Genomic DNA, 15795 nt, shown 5'->3' with positions numbered 1-15795 from the left:
GTCCCTACAAAGGACATGGATTCATCCTTTTTTATGGGCATAGTATTCCATGGTGTGTATGTGCCACATTTTCTTAACCCTGTCTGTCACTGATGGACATTTGGGTTGATTCCAAGTCTTTGCTATTGTGAATAGTGCTGCAGTAAACATACGTGTACATATGTCTTTATAGCAGCATGACTTATAATCCTTTGGGTATATACCCGGTAATTGGATAGCTGGGTCAGATGGTATTTCTAGTTCTAGATCCTTGAGGAATTGCCACACTGTTTTCCACAATGGTTGAACTAGTTTACAGTCTCACCAACAGTGTAAAAGTGTTCCTATTTCTCCACATCCTCTCCAGCACCCCTGTTGTTTCCTGACTTTTTAATGATTGCCATTCTAACTGGTGTGAGATGGTATCTCATTGTGGTTTTGATTTGCATTTCTCTGATGGTGAGTGATGATGAGCATTTTTTCATGTGTCTGTTGGCTGTATAAATGTCTTCTTTTGAGAAGTGTCTGTTCATATCCTTTGCCCACTTTTTGATGGGGTTGTTTGTTTTTTTCTTGTAAATTTGTTTGAGTTCTTTGTAGGTTCTGGATATTAGCCCTTTGTCAGATGAGTAGATTGCAAAAATTTTCTCCCATTCTGTAGGTTGCCTGTTCACTCTGATGGTAGTTTCTTTTCCTGTGCAGAAGCTCTTTAGTTTAATTAGATCCCATTTGTCAATTTTGGCTTTTGTTGCCATTGCTTTTGGTGTTTTAGACATGAGGTCCTTGCCCATTCGTGTGTCCTGAATGGTATTACCTAGGTTTTGTTCTAGGGTTTTTATGGTTTTAGGATTTAAGTCTCGAATCCATCTTGAATTAACTTTCGTATAAGGAGTAAGGAAAGGATCCAGTTTCAGCTTTCTACTTATGGCTAACCAATTTTCCCCACACCCTTTTAATAATAAGCCTTTTGTTAATATAGGTGCATCCCAGATACCAAAGACATATTCTGAAGTAAGGTGCCATTACTGGGGGAAAACCCCAGATATTCTGCTATTTAAAAACAACCTCAGGCTGGGTGTGGTGATTCATGCCTGTAATCCCAGCACTTCTGGAGGCCAAGGCAAGTTCATTGCTTGAGCTCAGGAGTTTGAGACCAGCCTGGGCAACATAGTGAAACCCTGTCTCTACCAAAAACAGGAAAATTCATCAGGCATGGTGGCATGTGCCTGTGGTCCCAGCTACTCAGGATGCTGAGGTAGGAGGGTCACTGAAGCCTGGGAGGTCAAGGCTGCAGACATCTGTGGTCACACCACTGCACTCCAGCCTTGGTGACAGAGCGAGACCCTGTCTCAAAACAAAACAAAAACACCGAAAAACTCTGAGCTAATCAAATTTCTTTGAAAGAAATGTATTTTTTTTTACACATAAGTTTCTTAAAAGTCAAGCATAGAACAAACTTCAAATCCAAATGAGTTGATAGAAAATTAGTTTGCCAGGCTGACTTATGGATCATGTTCTATCCAACTGGTTTCCTTTGTAAACTACTTTATAATTTTATATAATATTAAATTTAGTTTACTTTCCCCACTTTCCAACATATAAGTCATAATCTCTCTCCCCATGCTGGATTATTTACATCGATGTAAAAATACTCTCTATTATCTCATCACCTTAAAAAATAAGCTCTTCTCTGGGTCCTTTATCCCTCCAGTTATCCCCTGATTTCTTTGCTTCCTTATCAAAAGCATTTTGAATATGAGATTTCTCAAGTTTCTCATTTCCCTGATCTCCTCAACCCACCCTAGCTGGCTTTCTAACTCATCTGCCATGTAACGTGTCAAGGTTCCCATATGGATAGATCCCAAGATTACTTTTTCATCTTTATTTACATGATTTTGCTATCAGCTTTCAACAACATATGACTGTTGACATCTTGCTCCTCTTCCCCTTAAAAAAAAATATCTTCTCTCCCACAGCTCTGTGATTCTGTAATAAACTTGGGCTTTCCTCTTATCTCATGGGGCTAGTCTTTCCAAATCTCTCTCTCTCTCTCTTTTATTTTGCCTCTAAATGTTAGTTTGCAGCATTTTCAATGTTCTTCTCTTGAGAATTCAATTTGGCCTAAAGCTTTAATATCATCTATTTTCTGATGACTTCGAAATTTATATTTGCAGACCTGACCTCTGCTCTGAAGTCTAGACTCATTATTAAACTGCCTATCTAATATCTGCCTATCTAATATCTTCTCTTCATTCTGTACCCCAAACCTCTAAAGTCTAGACTCATATCTCAAACTGTCTAGCTGATATTTTCTCTTCATCCCATACCCTCATCTTCCATTATCTCAGTTAAAGTTCTGAAAAACACTGATGGCTCAAGCCAAAAGCCTAGGTATCATACTTGATCTTTCTTTACCTGCCCCTATCACATCCAATTCGTCCACTTAGTCTATTAGATCCACCCTCAAATTATAAAGGATCATATTTTCCAAATATTATGACTTTTATTTATTTCTGTCCAGTTTGTTTATTTTTATTGTCTTAATGCACTGATAAGGACCTCTACGAGTATGTTGAAGGTAACACTGAGAGTAAACATTCTTCTTTTGTTTGTGAATTTAATGTGAATGCATCTGACTTTTTACAACTGAGTGTAATGCTTGCCGAAGGTTTCCGGTAGATACACTACTTCTTAGAGGAAGTTTTTTTCTACTTTACTGTGCTGCTAATGTTTAACCATCATCAGGACTTGGATTTTTTCAATTTATTTTTTGGCATGAGCATAAAGGTTTTTTTCTTGTAATCTGTGAATTCAGAGAACGAATAGATGTATTAGGAACACATTATCCTTGCATTCCTGAGACTTATCTGTTTCCCCCATCTGCTCCCTCTGGACTTGCAAGACCTCTTGTGGCCATTCGTGTTCTTTGCATCACTTTGTTCTGGGTGAATTCTTGGTTTTCTTTTACCATGTGATACCATCTCTCTGCATCTTCTACAGGGAGCCTGCCTTCTGTTTTTTTAATGCTGTGTTAGAGTTTTAGAAAAGATCTGTCTTTCTAGTAACGTACAGCGAAGTTGAAGAGGCTGGAGCCTGTGCTTAGGGTGCCATCTTGAGGAAAGTCAGGAAAAAACTCAAATTATATAAAGACACTTGGGAATCTTCCAATTTAGAGAAATGCCTTTGATCCAGAATGTAGTGACACAAAGCAGGACAAGGTGAGATGATAATTCAGAGAAGAGTGTCTCCAAAATTAATATTGGCTGATGTTCAAGTGAGAAGAGAGAAGAAACAGGCATGGTAAGAGGTGAAGACAAGGACCATACAATGTCAAGGGCCGAGAAATTTAATTAAAAGCTAATTATTTCCTTTGAAAGTTTTCATCATCGTCCCCCACAAAAATATTGCTAAAAATATTCCCATAAGTTCTGATTCTTGCATATATAAAAGGAGAAAATGAGATCATTGCAAAGTTTCCTCTTATTCAATCTGATGACCAGTATTACCCAAAGTTTTATAGCCTGTTACAAGACAGAAAAAAATTGGGGAGATATTAAAGTCATATTGCAACTTCTTTCTAGAATAATAAAGGGATTTCTTTGATTTCAGTAAATATCATAGGCCTCTGTAGGATATTAAACAGGGACAGGAGCTAGAAATCCTTGATCAGACTTGTAAAATTTTATTCAGTCCGTGAAAACCTATGGAAAGCTTTTGATGTGTCAGGTACTGTGACTGGTATTGCGGATACATCTCTGAGAAATATAGACATCAGTCATCATGAAACATATTGTCTGGTGGGGTGAGAGAATACCAAATAAACATTAACCGTAAATGTGATGACAAGTATTGAACGAAGCGTGGGTGGTCTGACTGCAGGAAAGCAGTGTGCATAGTCACAATACAGCTGGGTATAGAGTTTTCTTGAAGAAATTATCTTTAAATTGAGGGAGCAAAGAACCATTAGTCAGTCTTTCCAGCTGTCTTCTGAAAGCTGGAAATAAAACCTGGATTTTTTGGGTCTAACTTATGTTTCCAAAGACACCTTTAAAATTAGGAGAGTGTGTGGCCTCTGAATTTTTGCATTCTAGGGCCCCAGGCCTCGGTAACCGTTGGCCGTCTTTACCATCAACAGTAAACTGGCAACTGAGTTGCATCATCACTGTTCCAACTCCTGCTGAGCTGTGGGCACCCATCATGAGTAGATGAAAGAGATATAAAACCAGGAGGGTCTGTTCCAGGGCAAATCCTCTGTGAAAAAGACAGGTGTCACATTGCTCTAAGAGCAAGCTGGAAAGGAGTTGAGGAAGGGAAAATGTTTTAGTTGGAATTTCCTGATAACAGATGATAGAAACTAAATTGAAACAGGTAGAAGCAAAAAAAAAAAAAAAAAAAAAAAGGCTGTTTATTGATTAAGGAAACAAAAAAGTCTAGGTGTTGACCTGGAGCTTTAATCAGTACTATAGCTAGATTCTTTAACAATATCCCTAGGGGTATTGCTCTTTGCCTTTGATTTGTCATTTATGTGCATGCGTATGATGGGGGGTGATGGTGCCTGTTGTCCACCAAGCTCTCTTGGTGTGAAGATAATATTACAAGGCAATTCCAGGCTTAAATGGTTTGTAGAAACCATGATCTCAGAAGGAAAGAAATTCTTTCTCCATTAATGCCTTTATCACACTCATCTGGACACTGACTGGCTATACTTAGGTCGTTTGAACATTCATAGTCAAGTCACGAGGTCCAGGGCGCAGAATGCTAAGACTGGCCTTCTGTAGTCACACCTACTCTGATGACGACAATGCTGGGGTCTCTTGGTGGTCAGCCCCATTTCAATCAGAGAGAAAGTAAAGGCAGCCCTCAGAATAAAGATTCATAGAACAGATGAAAAAGCAAAAAGGGCCACTAAAGAAAAGTAAATTTTTATGTTTTTTTTTTTTTTTCCACTCTAAGCATATCTTGGGATCTTGCAATTAGGAAAAGAGTAGCTATGATGCTATGTTCTCTCAGTTAAGGACACTGATTCTGGAATTTAATGATCTGTCTCACATTCTTGCTCTACCACTTACTCGTTTTTCATTTTGAAATTTAGTTTTCTTCACGTGTCACTGAGGATTAATTAAGGGCTTAGTAATGGGCTTAGTAATGCCCATTCATCATGGATTTGCAGTGGCATTGATCCTTCAGCACAGAAGATCCTAGCACACGTTCCTGACCAAAAAGCAGCCATTTGTGTGGCACAAGCCAATATTTATTGCACTTTCTTGCCTTGGTCTATCTTTCTGACATTAACACCAACTTCTAGGACAGAAGACTTCTTACTCTCAGCAAGTAGTTTGTTTCTCAAAGAAAAAACATGGGGTGTTCAGTTGGCTGTGCGCCTGCTCCCATCTGTAGAGGTGAGGTGGATGTACGTAGTCTTCTATGCTGAGAGAATAATTCTAAAGAATGCTTTGAAGGTAAACATATAAATCAGTACACTCCTCCAACTCAATGCCTTCATGAAATGTATCTTCATGAAGTCTGCCTATTACATTAAAGTTTTTTTGTTTGTTTTTTTGTTTTTGTTTTTGTTTTTTAGACAGAATTTCGCTCTTTTTGCCCAGGCTGGAGTACAATGGTGCAATCCTGGCTCACTGCAAGCTCTGCCTCCTGGTTTCAAGTGATTCTCCTGCCTCAGTCTCCTGAGCAGCTGGGATTACAGGTACCCGCCACCACACCTGGCTTATTTTGAATTTTTAGCAGAGACGGGGTTTGTGCAAGTTGGTCAGGCAGGTCTCGAACTCCCGACCTCAGGTGATCTGCCTGCCTCACCCTCCCAAAGTGCTGGGATTACAGGTGTGAGCCACCGAGGTTGGCCTACATTAAAGCTTTAATTTCCAGGAAGACACTCCAACTTGAAGCAGAGTGATACGGTTTGGATATGTCCCCACCAAATCTAATGTTAAATTATAATCCCCAATGTTGGAAGCAGGGCCCGATGGTAGGTGTTTGGGTCATGAGGGTGGATTGCTCATGGCTTGGTGCTATCCTCACCATAGTGAGTGAGTTATCAGGAGATCTAGTCATTTATAAATATGTGTAGCAGTTTCCCTGCAATGCTGTCTTTATTGATCTTGCTCTTCCTTGTGAGATGTCTGTCTGCTCCCACTTTGACTTCTGCCATGAGTAAAACCTTCCTGAGGTCTCATCAGAGGCCGAGAAGATGCTCCCTGTACAGTCTGCAGAACCATAAGCCTATTAAACTTCTTTTCATTGTAAATTACCCAGTATCAGGTATTTCCTTCTTCCTTTCTTTTCTTTTCTTTTTTTTTGGAGGGAGTTGGCGGGGACAAGGTGCTGATTTTAAAAGATAAACAGGAGTTTTCCTGTTGTAGAAGGAAGGCAAAACCATTTCAGGAAGCTTCATTATAGAAAGAAGGGAAAACTATTTCAGGAAGAAAGAGTAGTATTTGTAAATGCACAGAAATATGAATCATGGTGAAATGTTCGGAAAACAATCATCAGTTTGGACTTGCGGGAGAAGGGGTACAAAGGTGGGAACCTGGAACTTGAGGCAGGAGGAGAAGGCAGACCCTGATAAGGAGAAGGTTGGCAACAGGAATTTACTGAAGAATTCTACCTGAAGGCAACAGGAATTTACTGAAAGTTTTTAAGCTGAAATTTATGCTTAATTTGGCAGCATTCTGGGAGACAGCTCAGTTGGGATTGTGGCTAGGGGTAGGGAAACTAGTGAGGAGGCTACTGGAACAGTCCAGGTGAAAGGTGCTGAGGACTTGAACTTTGACCATGGGGATAAGAATAGATGATGAAGAGTTAGGGAGGTGTTTGCCTGGTGTGGACTCAAGTCTCAGAACCCAGAGTAATGGACGTCTACACAGAAGGCAGTAAAGACAGTCTGTTTCCAGGGGCTTTGAAATGAGCTTGGATGTCACACTTCTGGCTGACACTAATGATTGTCTCATGTGTGACAATTCAGACAGATTACTTACTAATAATGAAAATGGTATAGTCTGAAAGTAATCTCAGGCTCTTTGGAATTATGAAGACAGGGCAAAAGTCAAGGGACAGTGTGTTTTTGTGCCAAAGATATGGAGGTCTAATGTTGAACCTGAGTTTTAGGTCTGTCCCTTTCTAATTAATTGTAAGGTCAACTTCAAATTGTTTTTGTCTTTTAACCTCAAGGTTCTGAATCTGCCAAATGGGGGATCGAATAATACTTCCTGTAATCTATTTCACACAGTTAGCAAGAAAATACTTGTAAGGCATACTTTACATTCCTGACTGAGTCTCTTTCCTCATGAAATAAAATCATTAAGAAATTTTTAGTAATATTTTAATTAAAAATTTAAGTATAGAAAGAAGATTGTATAGCTCTGCATTAAAAATAAATTAGTACATGACTTGGCTAATTGACACCAAAGTAGCTGGTGTCAGATTCACCCTCCCACCATAAAAAACTACACAATCTGGACAAAACATAGAAAAAAATTCTTGGCAGGTATATTAGTCTGTTCTCATGCTGCTAATAAAGACATACCCAAGACTAGGTAATTCATAAAAGAAAGCAGTTTAGTGGACTCACAGTTCCACATGGCTGGGGAGAACTCACAATCATGATAGAAGGCAAAGGAAAAGCAAAGTCACATCCTACATGGCAGACAAGAGAGGGCATGTGCTGGGGAGCTCCCCTTTGTAAAACCATCAGATCTCATGAGACTTATTCACTATCACAAGAACAGCACGGGAAAGACCCGCCCCCATGATTCAATTACCTCTCGCCAGGTGCTGAGCATGGTTCAGGTAGGCAAGGCTACACGTGGGAATTATGGGAGCTACAATTCAAGATGGGATCTGGGTAGGGACATGGCCAAACCATATCAGCAGGCATTGAAGAACATTGTTGTACCAAGTCAGGTATGAGATCTTTAAGGAAGGTGAGGCACATGAGGTTACTATCACATTTGCCAGGATTTCCCAGAAAGGCATCTTTCTGAACTTGGTACTGGAAAATGGGACTCAACCAAGGATTACTGGTCTTGTTAACCAAAAGAAGCAATGAATAGAGTTGAAAGCTGCTAAGTTGGTTGGGAATTGGGGGTTAATGTACCATATGGGAGAGAGAGAGAACCATAGAAATAGGTGTGTAAATGTTATTTTGGTCCTTCTGTGACTCTTCAGCTATGTGACAGTTGGCTAAGAAGAGGAGAGACATAGGAGAAAGCAACTGCTGGCATACAGAAAGCAGAAGAGATTATCAGGACTGAAAACTTCCTGGACAGCTACTGGAGTTCAGATCCAGCCAGATGGGGAAATGTTGGTAAACAACTGAGAAACTTAGTTGGGACTCTTAAAAATTCTCTTAGGAGAGGTGCAACATCCTAGGAGTGAGGCATATGTCCTAAGAGGAAAATAAAACATCATTACCATAACACAGCTTAAAACTAGGTCTTGAGAGCAGCAAGGTGATCTACAAGTAATATAACGTCTGCCCAGAAAAACAATTCAAAATTTTTGAGTATCTCTATATCATATTATCCATAAATTCAGCACACTTTTAAAAAATTACCACATATACAAAAATGCAAGAAAAACAGACTGATAAGAAATAAATCAGTTATTAAAAACAAATTCACAGATAATCCAGATATTGGAGTTAATAGATAGGGCATCATAATATCTATGATCAAGATAAAGGAAAGAAAGAAAAAATGAAAGACAAAACAGGTTGTGTCAGATTTCTTTCTGGCAGCTCTAAAATGCTCACTTTATTTTCACAGATTTCAATTTCCTAAATTATGTCTGATGTTTCAAGCAAAAATGGTGGCATTGTCTAGTGTTATTCTAAATGTATGTAAGACAATTATACTATAAATTTGAGAGGGTAAAGAGACATAAAATGACATAGGGTTGCTATACTTCACTTAAACTGGAATACAGATGACACCAATTGACTGTGATAACGTATATATAAGGGAATATCTAGAACAACCAATAAGTTATAAAATGCAACCAGAAAACTATAAAAAAAGAAGATACACCATAAACACTATGAATAACAAAACGAAATTCTAAAGCAAATGTTCAAATAACCCACAGAAAATCATGAAAAATAAGCAGAGAAACAAGAGTTGATAGAGAAAAGAAAAAATGTCAGGCTTATGCACTAAAGTATCAGCAATTCGTTTAATTATGAATGGTCTGCCAATTGAGAGACATATAATGGAAGAGTATACTTAAAAGTATGACCCTTTCGTATAGGTTTCTTGTGTGCTGTGTACAAGAAACTCACTTGAAATTCACCAATACAGGGCAGGACAAATTAAAAGGATGAATAAAGATATATTACGCAAACATTAGTGCCTGTATGTATATCAGCTAAAGCAGAGAAAATTACCAGAAACAGAGATTACATAATGATCAAAGGTTTAATCCCTGAAGAAGACAGCAATTTTAAAAGTGTATTCACCAAACAACAGAGCTTCAAAATATGTGATGTCAGGCAGGCGGATCACGAGGTCAGAGCTCGAGACCATCCTGGCTTACATGGTGAAACCCCATCTCTACTAAACACACACACACACACACACACACACACACACACACACACACACACACACACACACAGAGAGAGAGAGACAGACACTCACACACTCACAATTAGCTGGGCGCGGTGATGGACACCAGTAGGCCCAGCTACTCCAGAGGCTGAGGCTGAAGAATGGCGTGAACCCAGGAGGCGGCGCTTGCAATGAGCCAAGATCACGCCACTGCACTCCAGCCTGGGCAATAGAGCGAGACTCGACCTCAAAAGACACACACACACACACACACACACACACACACACACACACACACACACGCAACACAAAACAAAATATGTGATGTAAAAACTGCCAGAACTAAGGCGGGTCAGGCTGGGACCTGCGCTGCCTCAGGATGTAAAGTGTAACAAGGGGGCAGGGGGGATGAGGGGACAGCAGCATGGGCCTGTGAGGCCTGTGGGGTGCCCGCGTTCCCAAACCCCCCCGCAGCCGGCTCCGCAGTGGTCCGCTCCGCTTGGTGGCCGCGTGCGGATTCGGATTCCAGACCCCGGCTGCGTGTTCTCCACCGCTTGTTGTGGCCAGTGTTACTGCGGAGACCCCAGAGCAGCCTCGGCGCTATGGAGGAGCCCGGCGCTACCCCTCAGCCCTATCTGGGGCTGGTCCTGGAGGAGCTACGCAGGGTTGTGGCAGCACTGCCTGAAAGTAGGAGACCATATTCGAATCCTCATGGTTTTCCATGGGAACTGGTGGTATGTGCAGCTGTCGTTGGATTTTTTGCTGTTCTCCTTTTTCTGTGGAGAGCTTTTAGATCCGTTAGGAGTCGGCTTTATGTGGAAAGAGAAAAACAACTTGCTGCAACGCTTTCTGGACTAATTGAAGAAAAATGTGAACTACTTGAAAAATTTAGCCTTATTCAAAAAGAGTACGAAGCCTATGAAGCAGAGTCGTCTTTACAGGATGCCAGCTTTGAGAAGGTGGCAGCAGAAGCACGAAGTTTGGAGGCAACCTGTGAAAAGCTGAACAGGTCCAATTCTGAACTTGAGGATGAAATCCTCTGTATAGAAAAAGAGTTCAAAGAAGAGAAATCTAAACATTCTCAACAAGATGAATTGATGGCAGATATTTCAAAAAGGATACAGTCTCTAGAAAATAAGTCAAAATCCCTGAAATCACAAATAGCAGAAGCCAAAATCATCTGCAAGATCTTTAACATGAGTGAAGAACGATGCGAGATAGCAATACAAGATGCTTTGAATGAAAATTCTCAACTTCAGGAAAGCCAGAAGCGGCTTTTGCAAGAAGCTGAAGTATGGAAAGAACAAGTGAGTGAACTTAATAAACAGAAAATAACATTTGAAGACTCCAAAGCACACACAGAACAAGTTCTGAATGATAAAGAAAATCACATTAACACTCTGACTGGACGCTTGCTAAAAATGAAAGATCGGGCTGCTGTGCTTGGAGAGGACATAACGGATGATGATAACTTGGAATTAGAAGTGAACGGTGAATCGGAAAATGGTGCTTACTTAGATGATCCTCCAACGGGAGCTTTGAAGAAACTGATTCATGCTGCTGAGTTAAATGTTTCTTTAAAAACCTTAGAAGGAGAAAGAAACCACATTGTTACTGAGTTATCTGAAGCTGATAAAACAAAGGAAGAGCTTACAGAGCATATTAAAAATCTTCAGACTCAACAAGCATCTTTACAGTCAGAAAACATGTATTTTGAGAGTGAGAATCAGAAGCTTCAACAGAAACTTAAAATAATGACTGAATTCTATCAAGAAAATGAAATGAAACTCCACAGGAAATTGACAGTAGAGGAAAATTCCCAGATACAGGAAGAAGAGAAACTTTCTAAAGTGGAAAAAAAGATCAGCCATACCACTGAAGGGCTGGAGACCTATGGAAAGCTAGCCAAAGATCTTGAAGAAGAATTGAAGAGAACTATTAATTTTTATCAAAGGCAGGTTATTTCCTACGAGAAAAAAGGACATGATAATTGGTTGGCAGCTCAGACTGCTGAAAGAAACCTCAATGATTTAAGGAAAGAAAATGCTCACAACAGACAAAAATTAACTGAAACAGAGTTTAAATTTGAACTTTTAGAAAAAGATCCTCGTGCACCTGATGTTTCAAATACAGCATTTGGCAGAGAGCATTCCCCATGTGGTCCCTCACCATTGGGTCAGCCTTCATCTGAAACGAGAGCTTTTCTGTCTCCTCAAACTGTGTTGGAGGGTCCACTGAAACCCTCTCCTGTGCTTCCGGAGGGAGAAAGAAGAGGCCCAAGAGGCCCAGGGAATCCTCTGGACCATCAGATTACCAATGAAAGAGGAGAACCAGGCTGCGATACGTTAACCGATCCTCACAGGGCTCCTTCTGACAGTGGGTTCCTGTCATCTCCGTGGGAACAGGAACGTAGGATGATGTTTCCTCCACCAGGACAATCATATCCTGATTCAGCTCCTCCTCCACAAAGGGAAGACAGATTTTATTCTAATTCTGATGGACTGTCTGGGCCAGAAGAACTCAGAAGTTTTAATACGCCTTCTTTGGATAAAATGGATGGGTCAATGCCTTCAGAAATGGAATCCAGTAGAAATAATGCCAAAGATCATCCTGGTAATTTAAATGTGCCTGATTCATCTCTCCCTGCTAAAAATGAAGCAACTGGCACCGGCTTTGTTCCTCCACCTCTGGCTCCAATCAGAGGTCCATTGTTTCCTGTGAATACAAGAGGCCCATTCATGAGAAGAGGACCTCCTTTCCCCCCACCTCCTCCAGGAACCATGTTTGGAGTGTCTCGAGGTTACTGTCCACCAAGGGATTTCCCAGGTCCACCACGTGCTCCATTTGCAGTGAGAAACATCTATCCACCGAGGGGTTTTCCTCCTTACCTTCACCCAAGACCTGGATTTTACCCCAACCCCACATTCTGAAGGTAGAAGCGAGTTCCTGTCAGGGTTGATTCTGCCTTCCAAGGAGCCTGCTACTGAACAAGCAGAACCACAGCAAGAAACCTGACAAGATTTTTGCTCTCTTCAAAAGTAATTTAGACTGATCTCATTTTCAGTTTAAGTAACGGCTGTTACTTAAGTGATTACACTTTTCTCAAATTGAAGTTTAAGGAATTATAGTTCTTAGTATAGTAGTTTATAAATAAAGATGATTTAAATACAAATCTATGAGTAAATCATTTCCATTTTATTATATTCTAGATAGTATAAGTACTTTAATTTGGTGAATGAATCCACTTTTATAGAAACAATAGTGGGAGTTTTATATATGTAATCTTGCAGGTGGGGAGGTTTTAAATTCTAAAGATTGTGTCTTCATGCCAAGAACTGTATTCACTGTGGTTGTAGATAAATGTGAAAGTAACTTTGTGCTTAATTAAATAAATTTTTGTTGACTTTTTTAAAAAAGAAAACTGCCAGAACTGAAAGGAGATATAGATGAATCCACAATTATAGTTAGAAATTTCCTCATGCCCTTTTCAATAATTGATAGAACTAGACAGAAAATCAGCAAGGAGTGTTGGCTTTGGCAGCACTTTCTAAAATTAGAATGATGTAGACAAGATTAACATGGCTCCTGCATATAGATTACACAAAATTTTGTGAAACATTTCATATTTTTAAAAAGAGGAAAAACAAAAAAAAGAAAATCAACAAGAATATAAAACAACTCAAAATGCCATTAACCAAAGGAATCAATTTGGCATTTACAGAATATTCCACACAACAACAGCAGAATACACATTTTTTCTTGAGTGCTGACAAAACACATGGCAAGATAGAGCTATCCGAGGCCCTAAAACTTTCCACAATCAATTTAAAAGACATAGTAATCTTCCAGAGCAAGTGAAAACCACAAATCATTGTAGGGAATCCAACTGGAAATCAGCATAAGAAAGATATGAAAATCACTAAACTTTTGGAAGTTTAAAAACACACTTCACAATAATCAATTTGTCAACAAAGAGGTCTCAAGGAAAAATTTAAAAATACATTGGACTGGATAAACATGAAACTGTGACATATCAAAGTGCTGAGAAGGAAACTTATAGCAATAAATGCATGCATTAGGAAAGAGGAAAAGTCTCAAGTGAGCAATAGATTTCCACCTCAGGAACCTAGAAAAAGAAGAGCAGAATAAACTGAAAGCAAGTAGACGGTGGGGATTAATGAAGATAAGAACAGAAAACACTTACATTTAAAAGAGAAAAACAATAGTTAAATCAATGAAACAAAGAGATTGCTCTGTTAAAAGATTAAGAAAATTTAGCAAACTCAAGCAGAAATTAAAAGGAAAAGAAAAGACATACATTTTAAATATCATAATGAAACAGGCGATATCACTACAGACACCGCACATCACAAAGGACAATCAAGGAATATTACAAACCACTCCACACACATAAATTAGACAACTTAGACAAAATGGACAAAATGCCGTGTTCCTGCTGCGACACAAACTAACTCAACTCACTACGCAGGAATAGACCATTTGAATAACTCTATAACCATTAAGAAAATAGAATTCCTAATTTTAAAACTACCAAATAAGAAATCTCTAGGTTTAGATGGTTTCACTGGAGAATTCTAACATGTTTTAAAGAAATTAACACCAATGCTACACAATCATTTCCAGAAAACAGAAAAGGAGAGAACACTCCCCAATTTATTTTTTGAAGTTATTATTACACTGATACCAAAACCAGGAGAGATAGCAAAACCAGGGTGTGTGTGGATATGTAAAGATATGTATAACTTAATATTAACAAATAGAGTTCTACAGTATATTAAAAAAAATGTACCCCATGTTCAGGGGGGTTGTTGCCAGAAATACAAGGCTGATTAAATCTCAAAAAGTCAATCAAAATAATCCACCATGTTAACAAACAAAAGAAGGAAAGTTACATTGTATCAGTTGATACATAATAAACATTTAACACATTTCAATATCTGTTCATGATAAAAGTTCTCTATAAAGTGGGAATAGAGGAAACTTTAGCCACTTGATAAAAAGCATCTACAAAAAGCTAGCATTATACAGTCATATGTTGTTTAACGATGCGGATAGGTTCTGAGAAATGTGCTGTCAAGTGATTTTGTCATTGTGCAAATGTGGTAGAGTGTACTTACACAAACCTAGATGGTATATAGAGTAGCTGCTATACACCTAGGCTATATGGAATAGCTCATCGCCCCTAGGTGACAAACCTGTACAGCATATTAGTGTACTGAATACTACAGGCAATTGTAACACAGTGAGTGTTACATTTATGTGCTTGAAACCCAGGGCCCTGGTGGCATAGGCACCCGGGGAATCTACTGGTCTTCCGGTTGTGAAGAACATGGGAAAAGTGCAGTATCTGGGCTGGAGTGCATCATTCCTCATGGCACAGTCCCTGGAGGCTTCCCTTGGCTACGGGAGGGAGTTCCTTGACCCCTTATGCTTCCTGGGTGAGGTGAGGCCACACCCTGCTTCAGCTCCATGGGCTGCACCCACTGTCTAGCCAGTCCCAATGAGATGGCCAGGTACCTCAGCTGGAAATGCAGAATTACCCACCTTCTGCGTTGATCTCGCTGAGAGCTGCAGACCAGAGCTGCTCCTATTCGGCCAGTCACAACTTTATTTCTTATTTTCTAAAAGATTTTATTGAATACACTTTAAGTATAATACAAAGTATTTTTTCAAATAGTGAAATAATCATTTTTTTCCTTTTTCATCTGCTGCTATGAGTGGATTCATAAATTAATTTTCTAATGCTAAAGCAATATTGAGTCCTGGTATTATGTGCATTATGATACGTGTAAGTTATTGTTATAAGTTTAATATTGTTGTGGGGATTCTTATATCCATATTTAGGAGTTAGACTAGCCTGTAGTTTTCTCTTCCAGTGTACTTGTTATGTTTTGATATCAAAGTTACATCTTTCCTCATAAAATACATTATCGAATGCTCCCTCTTTTTTTTCTGGAAGTTGTCATAAATATTAAAATTACTTGTTCCCTAAATATTTGAAAGAAGTCACCCAACATTGGTCTGGAAATTTCTTTATAAGAGGTTTTTAACCCATTTGGGATGTTAAGACAGGCGGGTCATGAGGTCAGGCGATAGAGACCAGCCTGACCAACATGGTGAAACCCTGTCTCTGCTAAAAATACAAAAATTACCCAGGTGTGGTGGTGCTCGCCTATAATCCCAGCTACTCAGGAGGCTGAGGCAGGAGAATCACTTGAACCCAGGAGGTGGAGGT

General features: G+C 39.4%; 1 non-coding gene and 1 pseudogene across 1 annotated transcript; both read left to right on the top strand.

Moving 5' to 3' along the window:
• Positions 1 to 10101: 10101 nt before the first annotated feature.
• Positions 10102 to 12689, top strand: LOC139362701 (cTAGE family member 15-like; annotated as a pseudogene).
• Positions 12690 to 13066: 377 nt separating this feature from the next.
• Positions 13067 to 13169, top strand: LOC139363040 (U6 spliceosomal RNA). The gene has a single exon (XR_011622928.1). It is a non-coding gene; the product is annotated as a U6 spliceosomal RNA (small nuclear RNA).
• The last annotated feature ends 2626 nt before the right edge of the window (positions 13170 to 15795 follow it).

This window comes from Macaca nemestrina, chromosome 4 (genome assembly GCF_043159975.1).
Source record: "Macaca nemestrina isolate mMacNem1 chromosome 4, mMacNem.hap1, whole genome shotgun sequence".
NCBI classification, from domain to species: domain Eukaryota; kingdom Metazoa; phylum Chordata; class Mammalia; order Primates; family Cercopithecidae; genus Macaca; species Macaca nemestrina.
This window is presented reverse-complemented; position numbering and strand designations above follow the sequence as displayed.